The 7247-nt window shown below is 32.8% G+C and overlaps 1 pseudogene; it reads left to right on the top strand.

Annotated features, from left to right (window-relative positions):
• Positions 1-795: 795 nt before the first annotated feature.
• LOC126726447 (probable purine permease 10) lies at positions 796-7247 on the top strand (annotated as a pseudogene).

Genomic DNA, 7247 nt, shown 5'->3' with positions numbered 1-7247 from the left:
GCTTCGAGTTAGGCTCTAACCAAGGGGGCAGACATGGCTACCTAGGCCCAACTCACCCACAAATTTTTATAAAAAAAAATTATAATGTGAATAGAATAAAGAATTAGTCTAACCTCAGTCAAATCTTGAAAATATCAAGACGTGCCAATTGATTTACATAACTCTTTATTATAAGGGTTTGTTTGGATACCGCTTATTGCTAAAAACTGAAAACTGAAAATACTGTAGCAAAATAATTTTTAAATATGTGAATAATGCCGTGGGACCAAATTTTAAAGAAAAATTTGTTGATATCCTTACTTGCGTGTCCCGTGAACAGTGTACGGGACCCACTAAAAAAACGCAAACACGCATTTTTTTCATTTTCATTGCAATCCAAACCCAGCCTAAATATCTATTATTGATTTAAAAAGAAAAATTAAAAAATTAATACTAATAATGCATCATTGTCAACCTCTAGTATTAATATTCCAACTTTTTAAATTCTTGACAAAGAACTTTGACCCCCCTAAATTTGAATCCATGTTCCGTCCCTAGTTATGGCAACTCAATTTGACATCAACAAAAAAAAAATTAATACTTTCAAATATTTCCTCACCGCTTTGCTCCAATAACTTGTATGCACTTGGATCTCCCTTGAATATTTGTCAAATGATAAGAAGAAACGGTGACCATAATGCAACAAAATTGTTTATTGGACTGCGACTCTCATTTACTGCCAGAATACAAGTTATATATGTACATGATTCACTTATTGTGTACACAGACTCTCTCTCCATCTCTATTTCTCTGAAACTTCTTTGAACTCATTTAACTTTGACATGAAAGAAGCTCAAGAACTTCAGCTCCATATCATGAGTAAGTCATATTTTCAGAAATTTATTACCAAAGAGCAAGAAGTTTATTGTTTGTGGTCTTTCAGATGTTTTTTTTTTTTTTTTTTTTTTAAAGATAGTTACAAAATAATCCCACAACTTTAACTCTTTTCCTTCTAAACCATGAAGTACTTTGTGCATGGAAAGGTGTCAATTAAACTATAAGGCTCTTGGCCTTTTAGTAGTCAAAATTACAAGAGATAGAGAGAGATTTAATTTGATTTTGGTAGAGACAGTGGCAACTCCAAGAATTTTGTCCAGGGTGTTCCTGGACAAACCAGAACAGTAACCTATCCTATTCCACTTTGAACAAATTTCGGGTCATTTTGGTCTATTTAGGGTGTTTCAGGACATTTTGGTAAATACCGGTCGAAATTCAGGATTTGGCCGGCATAAAGTTTGTGCTTTAAAAAAAAAAAAAAAAAAAACTTGTTCTTAAAACTAAAACAAATTTACATTCTTTACACCAAAAAGCCTCAAAAGGAAAAAAAAATGAAAAGAAAAGAAATGAACAAAGGTACCTGTGCAATAAACTATAAGTTTATTTGAAATATTAATAAAATTATTAATTATTGTTGTTTAGTTGTTTTATTAATTTGTTTGTCTTTTATAAACTATAATTTATTGTATTGTTGTTTCATTAATTATAAAATTATTAATTGTTGTTTAGCCTAACATAATTTAATTTGTTTGTCTTTTATAATGTATTATTTAATTAAATTATTAATTATTGGTGTTTAGTTGCTTCATTATTTTTTTTTTTTTTTAATATCTCACCCTACACCACACGGCCCCATGGCTCCATCTACCCCCCACTCAGTAGACAAGATTCACACAAGAGGAGCCAATCAGATAAATTTACAAATCACAATACACTAAAAGACAAACTCACCAACACCACCAACACAATGACACACGGATAAAGTCAAAAAAAAAAAAGGGACAAATAAATTGAATAATTGTAAAGACTTAAAGACTAAAGAGAGAGAATCATTAAAGACTAAAGACTTGAATAATTATAAGAGCTCTCTCTCAGATCACAGTGGCACAGTCCACTCCATAGCAAAACCCAAGGATTAAGAGAGAAAAAGAGAGAGAAGTAAAGTGTAAAATACCTTGAGGGAGGCCTGAGGGGCGGCACCGCCAGCCACGAGCCGCGGCATCACGTCGAGGTGTCGGAGGCGAGGGAGGATTCGAGGCCAAGCATCGGCGTCGCAAGCTCTGATCTGATCGAACCAATCTCCAATGCCCGATCCAAGCTTAGTTGCTCAAGTTTCAGGTGGAGGTGTTGTCGCCGCGTCACACCTATGTGCTTGATAAGGAGGTTTCAGGTGGAGGCATAAGGCGTTGTTGAGGTTTTCTTTCTTTAGGTGGTTTCTAATTTTAGGTTAGGTAAGTTTCTGATTTTAGGTTTCTGATTTTAATCGGCGGACACGTATTTGTATTGGGTTTTGGTTGGTTGGCCTTTTTTTTTTCTTTTTTTTGAGAATACATTTGGGTTGGGCCTGTTGGGTATTTAGTTAATAATATATTTTGATTTAAAAATCTGGTTGGGGTTGGTTTTGTTTAGGATTGATGTTGGGCTTTTTTGTTTTTTGGGCTTGCTCTGTAACTAATTTTTTTTTTTTTTTAAGATTTTCTGTTATGATTTTTTTTTTTTTTTTTTAAGATTTTAGTTCAAAATTTGTTTGTCATAAAAATTTTGAGGGTGTTCCTTTTTTTTTTTTTTTTTTAGGTCAGGGTGTTCCTGGGAACACCCTGAACCCAACATGGTGTCGCCACTGGGTAGAGAAGTTTGTTTCTGCAATTCTGAACGTACTTCTGCTATGATAGTAACTGATAGATATTTTAAGAACTGTCCAGCAGTAAAATAGTTGAACTTGAACATGATACATCATCTTTGAAGAAATCCTTAATAATGATTTCTTCAAAGATGATGTTCTTTAAGACATAAGGATTCCTTATGTCTTAAAGAACAATATATGGTTATTTTCTCCTATATTGATGGAATTCTATCAGGAAGAATCGCATTTCTGTAATACAATATCTCCAAGATGTAATTATGGGTATATATATACTATGCATGCCTATAATCTATATTCATAGGGATGAAGATGCCACCTATGCTAAGTAAAGAAGCATCCTAGGCAGGGAGGGAAGTATATTGAGGTCAAGAGGATCATGGTCCTGGCCCCAAGGATTTTTTTTTGAACAATTTATATAGTTAAATTATTTTATAATATATATATATATATAAATATATATATATAATTAAAACTTGAAGTTTAGCCTTCCAAAAATGATATCTAATTCTCTCTTAAAAATTAAGTTTGGCCTAGGGGTGTTAATGTTCAACCCAACCCGTGAACACGACACGAACCCAACACGGGTTTTTGCGGGTTAGCGTTGGGCCTTAATGGGTTTGGGTTATAAACAGGTCGACTCGAAAGCAACACGATAACAAACGTGTCATAAGCGGGTCAACCCGCATAACCCGTAATAATAGACACGCTTGACACGCCAATTTATTTGTGTCAACTCAAAATGACCTACTTAACACAATCCGTTTAACTCGTATAACAAATAAATATTCATTTTATTTTAGATTTGTCAAATATCTTTTATATCCAACATATATTTTAAATTTAAAAAGAAAAGTTAGTAATTACAAAAACTTACAAGGGACATAATTGGAAATTGAAACTTTACAAAATCCTAGATCTCTAAGCCCTTCAAACCCTAAATCTCTAAACCATCTTATAAATATCTAATTTTTATTTATTTTTATTGCATCCGTACTATTCACTCTATTATCTTATAGTCTCATGCCCAATTCTCAAACTCAAAGTTTCAAACTGGTTATTGCTCACTCGCTCTCTCTCTCTCTCTCTCTCTCTCTCTCTCTCTCTCTCTCTCTCTCTCTCTCTCTCTCTCTCTCTCATATGTTTAGTGAGTTTTAGAATTAAAGAAAACCGTTTTCTTGTGTTTCAAAATTCTGTAGTAATTTTTTCTACATAATGTTTTTGTTCTATAAACTTTAGTCTACTATTTGCTCCAATTCTTTCAATATTGATACTTAGCATTTGGTGAGTTCCAAGGATATTATACTTTTGTTGAACTATGTTATTTTATTTTTGTTAGACTATGTTATTTTGAATTTAGGTTGAAGTGTATGCAATTCTTTTGAAGTATAAAGAGCTTATTTCTAGATGAATGTTATATTTTTGTTGAATTATATTATTTTGAATGTGGGTTAAAGACTTGAAGTATATGCACTGCTTTTGGGATGTAAAAAAAATATATTTCTAGATGGATATTATATTTAATATTATACAGTTGAAATGGGTTGTGTTACATTCGTGTCAATCCAACACAACTCGTTTATTAAGCGTGTCAAATGGGTTGGGTCAGGTCAACCTGCCTTATTAACAGGTCGGGTTAGGGTTGAAGAATCGTGACACGATTATTAAATGGGTTGGGTTAGGGTTGAGCCATTTAGTCGAATACCCCTACCTTGACACGACACGAACCCGACATGCTAACCCGAATTGACACCCCTAGTTTGGCCCATAGAGAACCCAAAAATGGAAATTACCAAATATCTTAGCCCTATCATAAAAAAACCTTTTAATTTTTTTTTTTTTGGATAGGTTAAAAGACCTTTTCAGTTAATAGATACCTAAATATATGTGGTGCTACAATTTTGAAGCCTTCAATTAACTTAATTAAGTGTTGTTAACTTGTTAATAGACTACCAGTTCCTCTAGGTCTTCAATCTACCTGCGATACTGATTGAGACAAGGGCTCTGAAATTAATTTAAAAATATATATTATTTGGATCGCTCTTATGAATAATTTTGTTTTCTTGACTACAAAATGCATATACTGATCCAAATATGTTTTTTTTTTTTTTTTTTCTAGTTGAATTACTAAATTTAACTATAAGGATAAAAATTATAACTATATATGTTTGTATGTTTGGATCATGATATTATAAAGAGAGCATATAACAAATTATAATTTGAAAATTATCTGGTGAGTAAAATATAATATAAAGTATTTTCGATAAAGCCTAATTGAATGCACTATTTTTGTATAAAAATGATTGGTTTTTGCATTTTCTCAAAGAAATAAGATTTTTCTCTTGTCATAGTCATCAATAATTTATCATTTTTTGTTTATTCTCAAAGATAGTTTTATATATATTGGGTTTTCAAATTCTTTTTCCCTAACATTTTATGTTTTTTAGATTTGGAATTAAGTGCCATATAGGATATGACAACGTAATATTATTTGTATAACTTTCATTATTAAACGTTGAAAAAAATAATCGTACTCTAGGCCCACAAAGATGATATATTGGTTCCATTCCTGCTGTGGGCATCCATGGCTTGAAACTTATTATATGCATATAAGACCTCTACTCTCTAACCATTATTAAGAAAAAGAAAAAATAAATAGAGAGGGAAATCAAGAACCGTATGTCATTTCTGGTTAGAAAAAATAAAGTGTGTTATTAAAGCTTGAATGAAAGACCTTTTCAAGAACCAGATCATACACAAAATTGTAAAATTAGATACACTACATTAGATTCTCCAATTAAAATTCAGATATTTAGTTGTTTTAACCAATAAGATATAAATAGTGTTATATTTTTTAGGAGTATTAAATTATATATATAGTGTTTAAATTCAATTAGAGAACCTAAAACTTAAAATTTTGTATATAAGTTTTACCCTGCACAAAATTAATTGAAAAATATAAAAACATCCTGATATTAAGCCAATTAATTTGTGCGTTGGGACCGTTTTGGATATTATTTATTTGTTGCAGTACTCTAAATAGAAAAAGAAAAAAGATATAATGTAATTTCCATTTCACATAATGGTGGATCACACCTTTATGTGAGGGTCATTATGTATACCTATAATTCTATATGCTATCTTTTAGAAGAGGGATCAAAATAAACTAAAAATAAATAATAATAATAATAATAAAAGATGACTTTTTTTAACACTTGCTAAACTCACAAAGATAGGTTTTTCCAACTATAATTGTCCTTTCAATATGATCTTAGCAGCTCAGCTTCAAGCCAAAGAAGCAAGCTCAACAACAGAGCATATAAATGTCACCGGCCAATCAACAATCACTCAGCCTAGAAATTATGGATGGTGGCTCCGAATGACCATGAACATACCCTTTCTCCTCTCTGGCCAGTCAATATCATTACTCTTGGGGAGATTATATTATGACAAAGGTGGAAAGAGAAAATGGTTGGGAACAGTCGTGCAACTCATAGGCTTCCCTGTCCTTCTTCCCTACTATTTCATCCCATCACTCAAAAATCTCAAAACAAACGGTACTGCCACCACTATCCACTCTAAACCACCATCTACCTTAGTACTTGTATCAATTTATGTGTCACTTGGTCTACTTGTTGTTGCAGTTTGCTTCTTGAATTCAACTGGGCTAATGTACCTTCCTGTGTCTACTTACTCTCTCATTTGTGCATCACAGTTGGCCTTTAATGCTTTTTTCTCCTTCATGACTTCATCCTTAACTCACAAAAGTTCACTCCTTTGATAGTCAATTCTCTAGTTTTTGAAACAGACCCTTCTTCAGACTCCTCCAAAGTTTCTAAAGGAAAGTATGTAATTGGGTTAATATGCACTGTTGGTGCAACTGCTGGATATGGTTTGGGGCTTTCACTTACATAGCTTGCCTTCAAAAAGGTTCTAAAAAAGGAGACATTTACAGCGGTCATGGACATGATAGTCTATCAGTCTCTGGTTGCAACCTTAGGTGCTTTGGTGGGACTTTTTGCTAGTGGAGAGCAGAAAGGTTTAAGCACAGAGATGGAGGAGTTTGAACTAGGAAAAGTGTCCTATATCATGACTTTGGTCTGGACAGGCAGGACAGCTATAATGTAGCAGGTTTTTGCTATAGGTTGTGTAGGTTTGATTTTTGAGGTGTCTTCCTTCTTCTCCAATGCCATAAGTGTTTTGGGTTTGCCTATTGTTTCGGTTCTAGCTGTGATCTTTTTCCATGACAAAATTGGTGGAATAAAGGTGATCTCCATGGTTTTGGCTATTTGGGGTTTTGTTTCGTATGTCTATCAGCAGTACCTTGATGATCTCAAGTCCAAGCAGCATGAAGATAGAAATGCAAATGAAGCTTCTAATGCCTCCTCACTACAAGAGGTTAATGGATCATGAATAAGGTTTGCTTAGACTACAATAATGAATGCATAAGATAGGCTTAGATCAATGTAAGGCTAATTTTCTACAAAAGAAGATTTTCGAATCTTTCTACTTGTATGGAATGGGTAAGTAGTATTAGTCAAGCAGATAAACTAGTTAAGATTTATCTCTA

The sequence above is a fragment of the Quercus robur genome, chromosome 5 (genome assembly GCF_932294415.1).
Source record: "Quercus robur chromosome 5, dhQueRobu3.1, whole genome shotgun sequence".
In the NCBI taxonomy this organism is placed as follows: domain Eukaryota; kingdom Viridiplantae; phylum Streptophyta; class Magnoliopsida; order Fagales; family Fagaceae; genus Quercus; species Quercus robur.
This window is presented reverse-complemented; position numbering and strand designations above follow the sequence as displayed.